The 21307-nt window shown below is 36.3% G+C and overlaps 1 pseudogene; it reads left to right on the top strand.

Annotated features, from left to right (window-relative positions):
- LOC109022151 overlaps positions 1-21307 on the top strand; it is an 82717-nt pseudogene that overhangs the window by 33682 nt on the left and 27728 nt on the right.

Below are 21307 nucleotides of genomic sequence, written 5' to 3'. Positions count from 1 at the left end.
TATAACGGGATCATTGCATCATATTGACAAGGACCTTCTTGGGTGGTGGTTATGCGAGCGGCAAGTTAAAGCAGGGGTCTTAATGGCCGTCCTGAGAAACTTCCTGATGTAGGTGTATATAGAAATTCGAGACTTGGTCTTCCACTCCATGTTTGTAGTCTTCCTCGCTAATTTTGTTACATCACTTCAGGTTTGCTACTCATGGGGGGTTCTTTCTAGCTTGATCATGATAGACAGGGTTCATTGGATCAGCAAGGAAAAGCTTGTTAAGTCCATCTTAGACTGCCAGGTCTGAACGAGCTACTCTGTAGATTCAGATTATACCTATTGCAAATTCTGGGGTGCTGACCCTGTATTTTGAGTTATGCATTGTTTGTTTGAAGGATTTTAAATTTCTCTAAGACGTTGTAGTTTTCAAAATCTCAGGATACAGAAAATGGGGGTATTTCTGATAGGCCAGATGATGCTGTGGATGTCTATCACACCTACTTTGGAGTGGCTGGTAATTAATAAATTCCTCATTTTTCCTTTTTGACCTATACATATGGCTTGTGTTAATCTTCAAATTTGTCGTTGATGCTCATGTTGAACTTTGAGTTACATCACCCTTTCCTGTCCCCTCCCCGCCCCATTCATTATGGACTACCAGAACCTGCTTAAAAAGGGGAGATCTTTAGGGTTAGAAACTGCAGCAGTGTATGATTTTAGAATATTTTAGAATATCTATGCTCATTGTTTATGTGGTGCTTTCCAATCCAACATCCCTAGGAAGCTAATTGATTATTTGTAACCGTTTTGGTTCCATTAATTTTCCTACACATGATTTTGCTTCTTTATTAAGAGATTCCTTGATTTTACAGTCTAAAAGTCGTCCATGTTTGTTGTTGCAGGACTATCACTTCTTGAATATCCATGTTTTTTGGTTTGAATTATACATTTAGTATCACTGCTCCCCATTTAAAATAAAATTGATAGATGTTCTTCCCACAAGTGTTGCTGCCCCCATCTTCACGTTGCTCGCATTTCTCGCATCCCAGCAAGATCTAATGACTGTTCAAATCTTTTAACTAATGCTCCAGCCAGCTACAAAAGTTCATTGTTCAACTAATTTTTCTAGTCATAATCTTGCAGAGTGTGATCTTCGGATTGATATGAATTGCGGGTCGGGTACATAGCAACTACCAATTTGAGAAGGTTCCTGCCTTCCTGATTCTGTGTTTTTTTAATATTAGCATATTTTGGAAGTGGAAAATGTTGATGTAACAATACTTTAGGCATCTATAAGTAATGGCATTTCTGGGGATCCTTATCGAATAATTGGTCTGGCTAGGCTGTAGCTGTTCTTTTCAATTTCTAATGCTTGAACTCGAAACTAAGAACCCTATTAACTTACTACAGTGAATGAAAGAAACTGTCAAAAGGATTTGAACTGTTGCATGGAGCAATATATTATATGTAGTTGTGATTATATGCATGCGCGCGTTTGTTCTCCAATCAACAATATATAATGAGTGGTGCTAGATTGCTGCCCAACAATAACCGCTGGGCGTGCTGCCTAACACAAATTTGGCTTTTTATTTTATTTTATTTTCATATTTTCAAATATTTTTAAAAAATAAAAAAATACATCAATACAATAAAAGTCATTTCCTTAATTATTAAGTAAAAAAAATTTAAAAAAATTTTAAATACATGAGCGATCAAAATGAGGGTACAAATTCAGGCGACATACTAGCATTTTCCATACATGATATGTTACATAAACTGGTGTTTGCTGGGCAAATTAGTTAGCTATGGCTATGCATCTAGAGAAAGCTAGATCAGATATAAAGAAGGTGAGGCAAATTAAAGCTTCTTATTTGCATTAATATTGTAATTTATAAGCCTTTATTACATCTCCCGCTATGGCTATATATATGAATCGAAAGTGAAAAAGAATGAAAAACAAAAAAGAAGAAGCTTTATTACAAGCCACCCAGAATCTTAAACGATATACTATCACAATAACGGACTATGATATGTAGATGTTGGATCTTCTATTATCAACAATACTTGTCACCCACTCCGAGTGTGCTCTTGACGCTGTCTACGGCGCCCTGAGCCATGTGTTTCATCCGTTCTCCTTTCTGAAACCAATTATATATAAAACGTCAAAATATGGCCTAGCTCCACAAATACTATACATTAATTGTATTCGATCTGCTTCTTCTTCTTCCTATTTTTTGAAATACTACGTCATATACGCACCAATGTTTCTCTTATATGTATGTATGTATGATACACAAACACACATGATGCATGTGAATATATATGCATCATGTAGATACAAATGATCCAATGGGTGTGTGTTTTTTCTTCAAATGAATTATGAAAAAAAAAAAACTTCTAGTTAGATATATTAATTATTCACTGGACACGTTCTTTTTTATATAATATTCTACATATATACATATTTATTGCATGAAAAATATTTGCTTTACAAAAAATCTCCCAAAATAAAACTCACAAACTAACGTGACTCGTTGTTATGCGTTAAATTATTATAAAAATAATTTTATTAATATAACACATCTAGCTACACTAAGGTGTGAAATTATTTTCCTGATCTCTTTGTGAACATAATAGAGCTAAATTCTAGAGTAATAAAGCAGCTAGCATATATATATACATATATGCTTCCTAGAAACTCCAGCGCCAACTTTACTCACTCCTCTCGAACTTTTTTATTTTTCTTCTCTTCCCCCAGGCCCATGCTAATGCACAGAACTTGTATTCATTCTAGATTACATTGTGCTCGATCCGAGCAAAGACTGAAACAATGACCCACCACATGATACTCTTAGTAGTCTTATATTTATTTTTAGATCAAGTTGTAGACACACCTATCTCTGTTAATAGTGTTATGTAATGTAATGGTTCAAATTAATTTTTGCATATAATTTATTTAACAAAAAAAAATTGACCACATTATTATATTAATATATTTGGAGACAATATTACAGGGTTGATGTTAGTTGATATTAGATTATTTATCATGTCAATTAGAGATCGAACCTGATCAGACCCCCAAAAATACAAATTAATTAGAGAGCAAAAATACAAAAAACATGAGTCTCAAGATGCCTTAAATTGATTGATTGTTCTCTCTGTACTCTAATATATTATGTAATGTAAATGTAGGACCACTTAAATTCAATTATGAAGATTTCAACAGAAATCTACCAACCCTTTTGTTGAACCCATATTCATGGACACATGTATGTCGTATGCATGTCAGCATCTCCCAAAAAGTCAATGTTTAATATTTATGTAATTATTTTTTTTTAACCCAATAGACGGTCGGAGCTCCGACTCTTCAATCGAAGTCGGAGTAAAAATTCCACTCCGACATGAATCCATGTGGATTTCTTAACTTACTTTATATATATATATATATATATATATATATATATATATTAATCCTAGTTTTTATAATGTACGGTTTTAAACACATGATTTTATAAAGAGATGTTTGTTGCAGGTGAAGAAATACCAAGCTCATACACATGCAAATCAACTTAATAAAGCATCCATATTCCAGAATTATTAATTTGCAGCATCGATCCCTCGATCGAGAAGTTATCCCAAATGAAGAAATAAAAAAAAAAAAGACAAACCTGCTGGATGAAGCTAGCACTTTGGTCCTTCCCATTGAGCAGATTCCGTGGCTGATTGAGTTGCATCAGCGGTCTTGTTTTTTGTTGCATTGGCTGCATCCTTTGTGGATTTCATCCAATCCTCAGCTGGAGAGATAAGCTGCAATCTACTCAAAGGGATATTGAAGGTTGATAAGCTAGGGCTTCCAGCTCTGCGAGGGTGATCTGGTTGTTTGTAATGATGTTTTTAATGGCTGGTGTCCTTTTTTGGAACTGGATTCCCTCCCCCGTAGTGAGGTCGCAGGCAGCCTTGGTCCCACTACAACAAACATCAGTTTTTGCCAAGGAGGACAGCGGTGGGAATAAGTTATGGATCAGTCAGGAAAAAACTTTTCCCACTAATAGTTCTGGTGGCTGGCTCGTGGAATATAATTCATGGAGAAAAATACATTACCCACCAACAGCTGAAATCATGGCAAAAGGTGATTTTTTTCCCACGACCAGAAATTGCGGCAAATCCATGTTTTGCCCGTGGGAAATTGGGTTGCCCACCAGACTACTTTGGTGACAAATATTCACCTATCCATGGAAGCCCTGCTTGGAAAAACTCTTTATCCATGATTGTTTATGTGGAAAGAGTAGTGGCATGAAGTTTCTTCCCATCCACTAGTCTGTCACTATAGTTGATTTTTGGACGACACTTTTGGAACACAATTGTACAATACTAACGTACACATCCGGAAAGGACTACTTACTACCCATGACGACATATTTTGGAGTATATGTATTTCCCGTGCCACGAGATACTAGCAAAAATTTGTTATCCATGTCATATGTTCGTGAAAAAAGTAATTGCCTAAATGCAAGTAGACTTTATTTTGATGTAAATGGTGGTGGAAATTAGTCAGTCCCATGATGTTTATTGGTGGGAAACTATTATTCTCAATGAACTTAGATCATTGCAACCATTGCATTTAACATCATTGGTGTCCGTGGGGGAAAAAAGAAAAAAAACTCCCACAAGCAAAAAAATATATACCCACGACAACCTTTTGTGGGAACACATTTTTTCCCATTACAAGTTGCCATCGGCTATAGTTTTTTTGGAGTCCATGCAGCTCATTCCGTCCAAAACTGCATTTCCCCACTAATCCTTCGTATATGGGTAGTTGTTGTTTTCCCACGAAACCACTAGATAAATTACTAGATAGTAATTTATAAATTAATGTCCAAATCTATTTCCTCAACCATCTGGACACAGATTCACAGGTGTCTTTATGACCAATGACAACTACCAGGAATTCAAGCTTTTAAACTACATCATCAGTCAGCCAAACAATCCAACAAATAGGAACTTCAGGAAGACCTCAACTCAACATGCAGCAAACAAACGAAATAGCAATTGAATAATAACCTGTCAATGTACATATATAATCACCATCATAGCTATATACAAACCTGCCAACATTGTTGTTACACCATCATATAGACAAATATGCTAATATTCATTGAAACCAAATAGTTCAAGGCCATTTACAAACATAAGAGTTGCAACTGTGTATGGCAGTACATAAGCTAGGGAATTATAAATTCTTCCTCCAACAGCATCTATGAGAAGTGCTTTTGATATATAGACAGAGTACTAAGGGCATAGATGCCCCCCCCCCCCATCTTGTTCTCCAGACATTTAGATTTACCAATCTTGCTCCACAAATTACAATCGGTGCTAACATGGTTCCTGAAATTTTCAACAAGCACTGTGTCAAACTAAGATACTTAATTGGAGCATTACATGACAGTATATATAGAGTAAGCTGCTATAGGAATTGTGCATCCATACCTTGTACATTAATTTTTATTAATGTCTTCTTGCCCATAATACCATATTAGGATTGTTTGAGTAAAAATCCTAACTCTAAAGATGAATTCCGAAAATGACATTATATCAATGGGAGTGATATCCCTGTGGAATTAGAATGAAATACCTACATGAATTAATTTTATACCATCTCAAGTACAACAGTTGCATATTTATTCATAATAGAGTTTGCAATAGCCTCATCCATGCTATTTTGCAGAATGAGGACTAATATATCCCTAAAAACCAAGATCCCATCTGAATTCATGAAACCAAACATGGTGCAGAGAAAATTAATTGTTGATACTCTACTTGTCTAATCCCATCTATCATAGCAATGGGACGATGTTGTCAGAGAATAAACTGTGTTCATTATTTGCAACCAACTCTAAGTTTATGTATATAAGTATTAATAAAATCACAATTGTCCCAAACCAGCCACCATGAGGAGTTTTCTGATTTCCATATATCCTAACTATTTTAGTCCAGTTTAACATATTTGTGCTACTTAGTTAGGAGGTTATCTTACCATATAAACTAACCAAAATGCTAGAATTGGAATTTAAAACCTGAAGCTTATTGAGCTCCAATTGGGGGTGTGTGTGATATATAGTTAGAACTGGAATTATGCATACATGACTTGGAAAAAAACAGCTGCAAGTATTAATTCTTACATGCAACAGAATAAATACAGCCCCAGTGAATATGTTTGTTTATCTGAACCTGCTCTGCATCTCCACCAACATCCTGCTTTGCATTCCATGATATCAAAAAACTAATCAAAATACTTGCTCCAACCTGTAAGAGGAGAATACTGGTGAAATGGAATTACTTGTTCAGTTTTTAGACAAATGCAAATCTCAAATCCAGACATTAAACTAGTATATGTAATTGTAAGAGAACTTACCCTTTCATGTGAACCTAATCTGTCCCTGTCTAGCTACTCAACCAAAGATTGCAACTCTTTTCTCCCAACCATTGTGAATGACTACCAACAACTCAAAAGTCAACTCACTATCTGATTTTTTCACTACTGGTTTAAACTTATACACCCAAACAATAATATGCAACTACCAAAATCTGTATCAAGGGACAAAAGTCCATGGCCATTGGATTGTTACATATCCAATGAACAATCCACAAAAAATTTCACTTCCTTGACCCACAAAAAACATCCCTCCACAAAATACTCAAGAAAGTGAGATGCCTAAGCATCTTGATGAGTCTCTCTATGAGACTCAGTACCTCCCTCAATCTCAGTCATCCGATAGTTCAATAAGAATTTCTCATGCTCAGAAAAATTCTTCTTCAACGCTTCAATATCACCCATCATCTTGTCTAGTTTGCTCTTGTACATTTCCGCATCACTCTTGTTGCGGTCATTCTCCTCCGATAGACGAATAAATGCTCTACTCTTCTTCGTTGAAGGAGAGGGGTCGGGAATAACCATGTGCCCCATCCCTACTGCGTACCCAGATTTTTGTCCCAACACTTCTTTGAATATAGTGTCAGCTGCTTCTTCAACATCCTCTTCAGATTCTTTTTCACCTAACCTCTCCACCATTAGATTCTGAAAAATGTAGATGAAAGGAAAATCAACATCCCATGTTAAACACCTATCATTACTATAGTCTAACTTAAATTAAATTAAGTTAGATCTTACATAGTTGTGTTCACTTGCTGCATTAATGAATTTACCCTTTCTTGTTGACCAATGTGTTTCCTTATAAAATTCAACCATGTTTGGCGCCGTCTCCCTCTGAAACACACAAGTAACAGTAAATACATTATACTAATTGAACATATTGGTGAGGACTTATATATACCCTATCACAAACCTTCTCCTCTAATATCCGTATAAAGGATTTTCGTCCACCGGTATGTTTGACTTTCAATTTTTGTCTATTTGAAGTGTTTCTTCTGGACTTCTCCTGCACTTGTTTCTAAAAAATTAAATCTCATTGACAAATATTGTGTTTCTCGAGCTTAACATAATTGGAAAATACCCTTACTTCATCATATACTCCTATTTGAGGCAATAACAAAATCAACCTTGACTATTTATGCCACTTAATACTAATATGATAGTAAATTACCATATACCTTAAATGTCAAACTTGCCCACCGTTCACATAGCTTTTCCCATACAGCTTTCTCCACCATGTCCGTCCCACCACGTAGGGCCTCTTCATGTGATGCATATTTTAAATACACCTTGTGTAGTGCGTAATGATATGCATTATACTTATCGCCCAAATGTCTTTCAACCATCTCACGATGGTTGTCCCTTGTCCAATCCAGAACAAAATCTGCCTGTAATATCAAATATGCACTTCATTAGAATGGTTTGTCATCAAACATGCCTGATTAGGCGAAATGAGTAAGCCACCAACTTCATCCATTTTTTTAGTACAAAAGTAAGGTCCTACCCGCACACGGTCAACGAGCTCTTGCTTTTCCTCGTTAGGTACATAACTCCAACTAGCATGCCTCATGTCGGCATGTACCTTAATAATCCCTGTCAGCCGACCAGTGAATATGGAGGCATTTTCGCACGAAGGCCCTCGATGACCATCTTGTATAACCAGAGGGATCTTACCCATCTTCCTAAGTCGTTCAAATAGCGTGCCTTTCGCCTGCCCTCGACCTCGTTTCTTAGTAGGTGGATCTACATTAAGACATCAATATCGTGTAACCCAGTCACCTTTTTGCATTCATGAACCATGTCATGAATTTATAGACTTGTAAAGATTGATATGAATTGACCACACCACATAGTATAAACTGACTCCTTAGGAACCAGTTGGAACCCATACCTGTATTAGTGTGACTCTCTCCAATAAGTGCTCCACCCATTGCCTCTTGTGTGCCCGCACCTCCTACATCCTGCGTACTCTCATTTGACTCTGGCTCATCCCGCAATGTGGTTCTCCGTGGCAATGCATTTGCTTCTTGGACACTACCAATGAGAGTGCTGCCATGTCGTACTCGGCCCCCCCGAAACTTTATAGATTTCACCATACGTGGCTTTCCTGGAATTTCAAACCCAACTCAGTTCTAACATGCAACCAATTTGTGAGAGAATAGAGTAAGATGCCATTTAACCTACTAAATATCATGTAAAGTAATATTTCAGCCTTTTACTATTCTGTTGGGACCATGTCAATATACTCTACTTGTAAGCATACTAAAGCCACATCTCGTATGTGTTTGAACCTACTAAGATGCATTCTAGCATGTAGGAAATAAGAGGGCAGATGCATGTTTTTTACATGCATTGACATGCAAAACATTTGCAGCACATTGTTATTAACTAAAGATCAAGCGGTAGATAACAAAAATAATATTAGGGAACCTAAATTTACAAACAACTTGTGAAGATAAAAAAAATATTCAAAAGTATGATGAAATGGTTGTAGGTGTAAAAGTGTAAACCTAATCTAACATCTTAGTAGAACAAACGCAGACACAGAATAAGCCAAGAGAGACAAAAGACTTGTTGGTACCTGGACTTCAGAGTCTAGCTGTCGTGGCAGTAGGTGAATGAGAGGAGCTATTATGTGTAGTTTATGTAATATGTTTTAAACTTTTGCAAATGCTCAAATGGAAGAAAAGAAGCAGCTACATGCATAGGAAGATAGTTGTAAATGAGATAATATCGAAGTGAAAAGCTCTTTGTGAAGAAGATAGTTTAAAGATCCAAAGTGGAAGAAAAGAATCTGGAAAATGCTGTCCAAACTACTACCAAACCTGATGCCACTGCTGGAAGCATAGTGTAGATGCTGGAACAACAACAGCAGCTCTGGCAGACCTTGGATATTGATGCACTTCAGAGTGTCTCGTGATTTTCCATTCTGTATCAGATGTATTGCACTTTCCAGAACAAAATAAAGGTTTGTCTAACACAGAGGATTGAGGGACATCTGTCCATGGGAAATACCAACCAGCCACTACGATTTGACATCATGGCGCCATTTCCCATCTCAAAAAAATTACCCTCCCGCCCTTTACCACATCTCCCTCCCCTTACATATATAGGCCAGTCTTGTTGTATATTATCATCAGAAAAATTACCATTTTGCTCGTCAACAGTGTTCCAGAAATTAAATGGACCATTTTTTTAAATACCATGATCCACAATTAAACAACAGCAGATGTATGGAGTTGTGAGAATACCATAAAAAATGGTATCCATTTAGTTGAATGCATATGTTATTTATTCCATTTTAAATAAGTCAACAATATCTTGGAGTTGTGGACGTCTATTTCTGAATCCCATAATCAGAAATTATGTCTACACACCTGGACAGGAGTTGGAACATATCAACAATATCAAACATGTTTAGTTGGTAGGGCTGATAGTTTTTATGCCCCTTTTTAAAATACTCAGCCATCATTACTGCTCACGGTATGATGTGTAATTAAATCCCATGTTTCCAACAACACCTCAAAAGCTGAGTGTTTTTTTGTACAACCTTGAACTCAAATTTATGACCATGTAAATGGGTGTGTGCATATAGATTGTACTTTTAGATGTGGGTTTGTTTGTATTTCCTGATTTGCATTATTTGGTGTTGTATATATATTCTTTAGTGCTTTGCATGAACTGGACAATACTCCCACATGGGTTATGTGCCACAACCATCATTCCCCAACTAGGGTGCAATCCGAGAGGTAAGGCCACTTGATGATCCCTTTGCAACCCTCATGGGGAGTTTGTGATCCTCCCCATGCATATACCTCCAATAGTTGAATGCTAATAGTTTTGGATGCGCTTGTTTATCTAGATGCTTATGCTGTGGGAATTTGGAAATAAGCATTGGCATAATCCCCCTGCCATGACCTTCCAGCCACTTGACATCATAGAAGTGCTTAACACAGAGGATTGTGGCACGTTGCCTTTAAAGACTAAAAAAAAAATCTGCATACAACATAAAAACCACCTGTGAGTAACCTTTTGCCCAATTTGAGGCAGCTATCAACATCTTCTTAAGTTTTGGACATGTCAACATAATCCAACTAAAAAATTCCAGTCCTTAAATGTAAAACACAAAATATCTTGCATTTAGTCCAATCCTTTCAAAGCAACAATAACGAAAGCAACAATAACATGATCATCATATAAAGAGGTACTTATCTGCAATGTTCTTCTACTTTTATATAAACTACAAAGATGATCTGTTCTGTATTGTGCAGTAGATTTGGATCTATATAAGTACTTGAACTTAGAGTTTTTTTGCAAAATTATAGTTATTTTGCAAACTTATAGTTATTTGGCAAAATTATAGTTATTTTGCAAACTTGTATTACTTAGAAAAAAACACAAACAGATCAGGCTCAAACTGTTTGTTCCAATCAGCACCAGACAGGTTGCTACCTTAATAGAAATACATTCAACATGTTTCCAGTAGATAATGAACTCTTTATATAATATATATATATTGCGATGAATAACATCATGGGGCTGATATGTTTTTTCATCTCTAAAGGCTTTATCCAACTTGTGACTCCGCTGGTTTTGTACATATATATTATGAAAGGGAGATCACCTAATCATGATGTAGTGTATAGTACCAAATGTTACACTACACTGGACCCGATACAACATCAACCACACTCTCTCCATTTCTACTCTATCTCCTGCTTATTTACCAATGTCTAATGACTAGAACCGTAATTAAACAAACAGAATAATAATAATATATAACCATAATAAAATCCTTGAATAACCAATTTTCTGCACTTTAGAATTTAATATTTAAGAACATTTATTCCAACTGAATGATAAGGAAACCACCTCAATTCTAGTAGATAAAGTTCTTGATCACAACTAAAAATTACACATCAGAATGGACAATGCATGACCAAGCTTCATTTCTTACATAATATTCTTGCATGATTAATAAATCATGCAATCTTCTTAAGCACATATTGCCTTTTACAAGTACCATTATAAGTCAATCATACTTTCCCAAACAACATTATCAATATCTTATATTGGTTTTTGATCGGAAAAAGGCAAACCCAAAAGCAAAAGTGTCAAATACGCACTTAATACTAAAAATCATCATCAGCTTCCTCATTCAGCTGATTCTCGGCCTCGCTACCAGAGTTATCGTCGGCACATACGTCCTTCAGGCTCAAGTCATCATCAGATAGTACATCATCAATATCGAACTCACGGTCAACTGATTGCATCGGTTCTGGACCCGATATGGAAGCTGGATCAACAAACAAATGCTCTGAATCCTCTCGATTCAATGGCTCAGGCATGGTTGGTCCACTCTCGAGTATAGGGGGGTAATTGTTCGTGTTATTGTCAACCTCATCATCTGAGTCACCATCTGATGTTTCGTCATCGTCCATCCCATCCTCAACAGCTCTACTTGCGTGAATGTTGTAAACATTCCTACTTGTAATTTTATGGACGACCTGCCAACTTCCCCCCAGTATTGGATCATTGAGATAAAAGACTTGACTTGCTTGGGAGGCAAGGACAAAAGGCTCATCTTTATACCATTGCCTAGCAGTATTGACTACCGTCAATTTGTCCCTGACACGTATCCCCCTTCTCGGGTCGCCAATGTCATACCATGCGCATTGAAAGAGATATACCTTACGCCAACCCATGTAGCGTAACTCTATAATATCATGCAACACACCGTAGAAGTCAACATGGGATCCTTGTTGCTCGCCATGCACAACCACCCCGCTGTTTTGAGTACGGCGATGCCTTTCACGCTCTTTCGTATGAAAGCGAATACCATTCATTATGCATCCAGCATAGGATGCAACCCATGGATCTGGACCACATGCTAGGGCATATATCTCATCGGTTACCGCAGTAGGCCTAACTGAACGCACCTCTCGAATCTACCAGACAGAGAAGATTTAAGATGAATTAGTTATATGTGTAATTTGAGGGGAATGTAGTTATAATGATAGACGATGTTCGTATCTTACGCGTGATCTGAACCACGATGGAAATTGACTCTGGTGCCTACGGTCGATGTTCTGAGGGTCATCTTCTTGGATCTTCTTATAGTGCTCCCTGTCAATATATGTGACCCAAACAATTAGTAGGAGGGAAAAAAGTTTTAGCAATCACGATTCAACAAGTGCATAAGAACGAATAATTATCATGGTCCACTTACTCAATGTATTGCTCAATCTCCGTGCAATTATTAAGTATATACCATCGAGCCTTGACCAATAGTGTGTCGGCTAATTTGTGAGAACTTCCTGTTCCCAATGGTCTAACCTTTTGTGAGAAAACAGATAAACTTGGCTCATTTCCCGACTCAGTTGTCCCAATACGAACATCATTGTTGCGTTCCTCGCGATTATATCTAGTCTCAATATCATGGAGGTACATAGAGCAAAATGTAAGACACTCGAGATGCACATATGCCTCAGCAATTGAGCCCTCTGGCCGAGCTCTGTTGCGGACATACCTCTTGAACTTCCCTAGATACCTTTCAAAAGGGTACATCCACCTGTATTGCACGGGTCCTGCCAGGAATGCCTCCTCTGGCAAGTGAATGGCAAGGTGCACCATGATATCAAAAAAAGCTGGAGGGAATATCATTTCTAGTTTGCAAAGAATGATGGGAATGTTAGCTTGAAGACATGTCAACACTGATAAGTTCAAAGTGCGAGAACATAATTCTTTGAAGAACGAGCTTAAATCTATTAAGGCTTGACGCACATCAGGCCGTAAGAACCCACCAATCACAACCGGCAACAGTGCTTGCAAGAAGACATGACAGTCATGGCTTTTCATTCCACTAATCTTCCCGTCACTAGCATTCACACAACGGGCAATGTTCGATGCAAAACCATCAGGAAATTTCACTTTTGATAACCAATCACAAAAAATCCTTCGCTCATTTAAGTTTAACGTGTAGTAACCAAGACTCATAGTAATATGGTCCCCATCATGCTGTAAATGCAATTCTTTCCTTATTCCAAGGTTTGCCAAATCACGACGGGCATTTGCGGAGTCCTTAGTTTTTCCTTCAATATTCAGCAATGTTCCCAACACGCTATCGCATATGTTTTTCTCAATATGCATGACATCAAGGTTATGTCTCAAGCCCAAATCTAACCAGTAGGGAAACTCAAAGAAGATAGATTTTTTGGTCCAATTTAGTTGATTCGGCGTTCGTTTCCTCTTCAAACCAAATTTGCCAAACTGGAAATGTGTAACTTCACGTAATTGTTCTAGCAAAACCTCTCCCTCGACCCTTGATGGTTGGAGTCCATGCTCTTCGCACCCATTAAAAGAGTTCTTTTTGCGTCTCAAACTGTGATCTGGTGGCAACCACCGTCGATGCCCCATATAGCAATGCTTTCGCCCATATACCAGCCATTGTGAATTTGTATCTTCTCTACATGAAGGACAAGCCAACTTGCCTTTCGTGCTCCAGCCAGAAAGATTGGCGTATGCAGGAAAGTCATTGATAGTCCAAAGTAGTGCTGCATGCAAGGTAAACATTTGTCCACTGTACGCATCAAACGTCCGAATACCCTCTTCCCATAATTCCTTCAACTCATCGACAAGAGGACGCAAGAACACATCAATATCATTCCCTGGTGACTTAGGGCCAGGGATTAGCAACGACAACATGGTGTATGGATCTTTCATGCATGACCAAGGGGGCAAGTTGTAGGGCACAAGTAGTACCGGCCAAATACTGTACGGCCTACTCATGTTATTGAAGGGGTTAAACCCATCACTCGCCAACCCAAGCCTAACATTGCGAGGATCATGGGAAAAGGCAACATATTTGTTATCGAAGTCTTTCCATACCCTTGAATCTGCTGGATGTCGCATGGATGTTGGATCGTCAACACGTGCATCTTTATGCCATCTCATGGCTTGGGCTGTCTTCGTTGACATAAACAGTCTCTGCAAGCGCGGCTTCAAGGGGAAGTATCGAAGAACCTTTTGTGGTATCATCTGCTGGTCACTTGTGCTTGCAATCCACCTAGATGCTTTACATTTAGGGCATTCATTGTATGATGCATTTTCCTTCCAAAACAACGCACAGTCATTTGGGCACAAATGTATCTTTTCATAATTAAATCCCAAGCCACGCTCTAAGCGACGAGCATCGTGATATGAATTTGGAAATAGAGCGTCGGGAAATGCATCGTGCAAAAGCTTGATCACCATGTCAAAGGACTTCACTGTCCAACCACCTATGCTCTTGATGTGAAGTAGCTTGACGATGAATGATAGCTTCGAGAACTTAGCACATCCGGGATAAAGTGGTTGTCGTGCGTCAGCAACCAACTCGTCGAAGTTATAGTCGGTTGGAGCATTAAAGGTGGAGGGTTGATAATTATCATTTGCATTTCTTCCATTGCTACCTTCCTCATCCATAAACGACCCATGACGAATGTCGTCTAACATCTCGTCGACATCATCAATATAGTGATTGTAAGAGGATGCTACATCATCTTCTTCATCGGAGAATGTAGAATTTAGTATCGGATCCTCTTCTCCATGGAAAATCCACTCTTAAAAACAAATGATCTTCCACGATACGAATAGAGTGAAAAGCTCTATTCCGGCATCTCCTACATGGACACCTAATCTGATCAGCTGTCGCTGCATGAGCTTGTGCCATGGCTAAGAATTGTCTAACACCTTCATCATACTCAGTGGAATGCAATCTATCTTCAATAAGCATCCAAGACTTATCCATCATGCAAAACTGCCCAGTTATTGTTCAATGCTAAGTAGGACAGGTTTGGCACACACTGCAATGACCTTCTATCTGAAAATTAATAATATTAGTCTTTCCATACCCCGGAGACCAGTTTTGTATCTCAATAACTAGGAAGGAAATATCAAACTGTTTTGTATATCATTTTCAAGCCCATAGCTATGATAGAATTGGTGGCTAACAGCTTATTTGAAGGAATTAAACGGTATTTGTTACAATCGAGTTATTTGCTTACATAACCCACATATATGTAGATAAGTCAACGATTCAAAAATAGTAAGCCACAGAACAGGTGTATAAAGACAGTTGTGGGGTGTGGTTAGATAGAGGTAAACGGGAAAGTCATGAAATTGGCACGTATGCCAAGTTGGACTACTCTTCTTGTGTGATGCAATGTTAATTTGGACCATGACAAATCGTGTTTTGGCCTTTCCCATATTTCAGTCCATGTGCACCAAGTATAATTTGAGGCACCTATCCAAATTAATAGCTGGTGAAGCAAGTATTTTATTTGAATAACCAGCGAATAGACACGTCCAGGTAAATGAGACTTCCATTTTGAATAGTGGTATTTGATATGTAATTCCATTATCCAAAAGTTGTGTTATTAGTACTTCAACATCAAGAAAGTTTAAGAACAGATTATAATCAAGCCCTGGACACAATGTTTAATGCGATTAAACACACTTCATTTTATTCACAACATCATATTAGCTAGCAAGGTTTCTAGCATCATGGGGCTTGCGGGCAAGCATGAGGTGGGAGTAAAAGGGACTTAAGAGAGAGACACTTCCATGAGAGGTAGTGGCAAGTCAACCAAACTATTATTAACCATATAGATTAATAAACCTCTAGCTCGACCGTTGTTATGTATGCTCTATTGTGTTCAATTTTGATTAAATACAAAATAACTTACAACTGAAATCCAACTACTATAACTATAAACAGAATCCATGTACCCAGAATTCAATTATATCAATCAAGAAAGGGCAAAAAACACAACGGCAGGAAATCAAAACTATAAGTAAAATAGATGGAAATAAGAATATACAAATCCATGCAGCAGAATATGAAATTCAGGGCAATAATATTCATTGGTACCAAAACTAAGCAGCACATTGACACTAGGCCATATTGGTCTTTTTAAACTTGTTCCAATTTCTTTATTCATACATTTTTTTTCTATCATTTTAAAAAATTTAAAAAAAAAACACCTCAATACGCTAATAGTTACTTCCTTAACCATTAAGTAAAAAAAAAAAAAAATTAAAGGGAAAATTAAAATAAAGGAGGTGTCAAATTAAAAGAGTCAAAGTAGCATTTTCCTTAATTAAAACCAAGATGGTGCAGAGAGAATACAAATCCCTTCTCCATCCATAACCTACTTCGTCAGACACTATGAAAACATACCCATCATGGCAAAATTTTTCATCAGGCACACAGACCAGACCACAGCAAACTTCGTACTAGACTTGTGTTATCAAAGTATAACAAATTACACTCTTAATAAAGTCTATATAAACAAATCTTATGGCTCATGGCATTACAGTTGAGCACTAAATTTAGAAAATATCAAGGAACAGTCTTATGAAAAACTCTAAAATTATATGTTGCTCATCGCTAACAAGCAGACAAATTTGACCAAGGTGTGGTCAAATCCAGCTCTATTACTTTCTTTTATCCAAGAAAGTGTGATGCAATTGATTATATTACCTATATGGTAGCTAAAATATAGTCTACTCCACACAGACATAGAAATAAAGACCCAAATATTTGGGCTTCGCATAGGCTAATTAATTCACATGCAACAAAAAAGAAAAAATCTGGCACAAGAACATTCAGAAGATACCATACAAAATTATGTTGAATTCTTCAATAAAAAAAATTTATATATATATATAGGATTGTAGGGGTCTAAGGCAAGGGAGGTGCAAAATCTTGTGTTCAGTTTTTAGGGCAGGATGCTTTACTGAGTTGGTGAAGACTTGCAAGAGGACAATGGAGTAAATAGGTCAGAATTGAAAGAGTAGTTCAGTAGAAGCAGATATGCTGGAGCAGATGTCAAAAGCTACTAAACTAAAGGAAGTAATAATGATGCAAAATGGTTTAAGGATATGTCTTTAGGAGAAACGTGTAAAAACAGAGCAGACCACCAACAGAAAATAATATGAGATTCAGTCCTTCCCTAGTATATAACCTTTCAATCAGAACAAAGACATCATTTAAGTCTTCGAAATTTATGGAAATATGTTTTACACAACCATATATCATCCTCTTCATAGACAGATTTTACACAACCATATGATGGCAAATTACACAATACGTTACACAATCATATACACAGATTCACATTACATAGATTCAAAAATTACATAGATTACACATTATACCATAGAATCAACACAAATTACACAGATGAACATTACACATATTCACAATTTACACAATTACGAAAATCTACAAATTACACAGAGAGAAGAGGAAGGGAGAAGAGAGAGAGGCTCACCGTGTCAACGTAGTGCGTCCACTGGACTGCGGCAGGCGGAGGTGGTTGGGGAAGGTGAGTACTCAAGCTGGGTCAGGTCGCAATGGGTGGGGGGATTGGCGGCAAATTGAGTGCAATGGGTGGGGGGACTGAGTCAAGTGACTGGGTGAGGTCTCATGGTGGGTGGGAGAGGGTCGTGGTCGTAGCGAGAGATAGGCCGTGAGGTTGCGGGTCGCAATCGCAGAGAGAAAGAGAGACGAGAACGACGCAGGGTGGGGGGATTGGGGGAATAAAGTGAAAAGGGGAAAACGCGGGTGTATTAATGTTATCATCTGTTGCGGCGACTTTTAATCATCGCAACATACAACAATATTGCCGCAAAAAACAAACATCCCATGCTCGTCTTTTTGTGGCCACAATATGTCACTGCAAAAAGCTAATAAATTCGTTGCAACAAAATTATTACCCACCGACGGTTTCTATCTAATATCAAACTATTTGCGACGGAAAAAATTCGCCACAATAAACCCTGTCTCGCCGTGATAACGTCTTTCCCTGGCAAAATTTTAATTGCCGGCTAGATGTTGTTAGAAAAACATACTTTTATTTTCCACGAACGGATTTCATGTGATTTGGCCATTATTTGCCACCACTGTATGTCTTGGGAAAAGAATTCATGGCAAAAGCCCATGTTTCTTGTAGTGTCCTTTTTAAAAAAAAAAAAAAAAGCTGCAATTGCTTTTATTTTTTCCTTGTGAGTGGCATAATATTATTAGACGGACGACTTAAATATACAACTAGGGAAAATAATGAAACCCAAGTTTGATTGGTAGCTATGTTTTCTCTGCACGTACGCGCGTAGTGATCAGTATCGGCCTTTTGGGACGAACGTGACTAGTACAGTTTCATCCAGAGATCAGTGTGTGAGTTTGGGTGGGCCTCGTTTGTTTTAAAAAATGAGATAAAATGAAATGAGATTAAATTTAAAAAGTTGAATAAAATATTGTTAGGATATATTTTTTAATATTATTTTTATTTTAAGATTTAAAAAAGTTAAATTGTTTATTTTATTTTGTATTGGAAGTTGAGACAGTTATAATAATTAGATGAGATGAGATGAGATATTTTTCCAAAATAAACGAGGTCTTAATTTGAGGTTAAGGTCAGGGTTTTGGGACATTTGGTCGTCTGAGAATAATGTGAGGAAGTCTAGGTTAATTGTATCATGCATACTGCAGCTTTTGGAATTTTCCATATTTCCTCTCAATGGTTAATATAACTTGTTAATTTCTCACATTTTTTTTTTATTTTACTAAATGATTATTAGTAACGTCGTATATTCTTTTTTAATCTTTTCTAAATTGTTAAAGATGCCTAGCAGTTAGTGCTGGTCGGCCCGCTAAGGGCACCATCCTGTTATCATTACTCTTAGATATTTTTTTTTAATGAAGAATGATATATTTTTACAGAAAATATAAATATCAGCCTGCTGTATACAGTAGCCGTCGCACATTCAATATATTGAGTGAAAAAAAAATATACATGCATAATGTGTTGTGGCTTCCATCTGATGCATAACACAGTTCATATTTTTATTTAATTATTATTATTACGTTTATCTAGAAGATGATGTTTTGGCCTCTAGATATCAAGAAGAGTGTAAATTATAAAATAACCTCAATTTAAAATAGAGCTGTAGATTAGGGTTTCTTTTTTGTATTGTTTGGTGTCATAATTAAATTTACTGCCAACTTTGGAGCTTTTCCCATAATTAAAATAACAAGTTTAATCGTTGTATATTGACTATGAGAAAAACTTCAAACATCAAACAGAATGAGTGTTAAGAATCTTTACACCCTCCAATAATAACAATATTGTGACAAGTATATTTTTTTTTATAAAAGACAAATAGAATTATTTTAGGCTTGTTCTCTCCCATATACCAGCTTCCCTCATCGCTTTCTCCCCCCTCTCTCCTCAGCACGGCGTATTTTAGTCCCTCTCTATTTCTATCATATAGGAATTCTTCATTTAATCTTCTAAAAGTTTTGTTTTGTTTTTATTTATATATTTTTTGATAAATAAGAAAAAAATATAATCAGGACAAATCAATTCACAAAAAAAAATTAAAAAATTAAAACTTTTTATATAAATAATCAAGGATGGAAAAGACGTACCAGTAGGGACAAACCCAGATGATCTGGGGCATATCTGAATTTTTTTCGCACATCTAGAAAATTTCATTCACTCTTGCTGGAATTGTACTAGAGAAAGTCATTAAAGCTCACATGCATCTACTTCCTACTCATTCTGTAATTTAATCAATGTTATTTTCTCCAATCTCTTGCAAATGTTGCATTGTACCGACACGAGAGAGAGATAAGGATGAAAATAGCAGTTGCGAAAATTATTGAGGACAATAGAAGAAGGGAGAAAGAGAAGAGAGTAATAAATGTTAAAGTAGGTGATTCCCATGATCTCCTGACATGTATTATTGAGAACTCTTAATGATTTATATATCTTATTTTTTAAAATATATCATTAAAATTTATTTTTTTATTTTTTATATTAATTTTTATAATATATATTTTTTTATATAATATTATTTAATAGTTTGTTAGAAAAAAAGTATAAAAAAAAATTATTATGAGAGATAAAGTATATAAAAAGATAAATAAATAAAATATTTTTATATTTATAAATAATTAATATTAAATATAGCTGAATACTGTAACCAAATATAAAATAGATTTAAAAATAAATAATCTATTAACAATACTTTTAAAACTACTTTTCTTCAAATTTTATATAAAAATGCGTTTTACAATGCTCTGTATCTCTTACATGTATCTCTTTGTACCTCCTCGAACATGTACCCTCTGACATGTATTTCCTTTGTACCTCTTCTAACATGTAACCCCTTTATCTCCTCGGACATGTACCTCCTTCCCTCTTCTCTGACATGTAACCCCTTTATCTTTTCTGACATAAATCCCTTTTCACATGAATTTTGAATACAATTTCATTCACATTCTATACTTTATATTTTTTTAAAATTTTTAATATCTTTTTAAAATTTTTTTTAAGTTTATTTTTTTTAAATTGTTTCAAATTTTTTATTTTTTATTTATATAATAATATTTGATAAAAGAAAAAAAATAATAAAAATTTAAAAAAAATATAGAATGTGAAATATTACTAAATTATGAAGATTTTTTGTTTTGACATTTTTTATTTAAAGTTTCTTGCTTAAAAAAAAAAAAAAAAATTGTCAAAGTAGGTGCATCCCAACCCCGACAGGATGCAATCGATTTTATTTTTTCACTGCGAGAATCCATGAGGGGCATAATATATTCGAGAACAACATTAAACGCCACGCAGCCGAAAAAAATAAAATAAAAAAGAGTTTGAGCTTAATTGGACGGCGCCATGCGTGTTTTAAGAGTTCCCAGCTGAAACCACAGTATAAATTCGATCGAACGTCGATGCTACTTAGAGTTACTTACCACAAGGTTTTGGTTTGGTGACTTGGTGTCTAGAGTTTTGTTTTTCCATTTTCGCTCAAAATCTTCTTTCTTTTAACTTCCACGCATTG

The sequence above is a fragment of the Juglans regia genome, chromosome 12, assembly GCF_001411555.2.
Source record: "Juglans regia cultivar Chandler chromosome 12, Walnut 2.0, whole genome shotgun sequence".
NCBI classification, from domain to species: Eukaryota; Viridiplantae; Streptophyta; class Magnoliopsida; order Fagales; family Juglandaceae; genus Juglans; species Juglans regia.
This window is presented reverse-complemented; position numbering and strand designations above follow the sequence as displayed.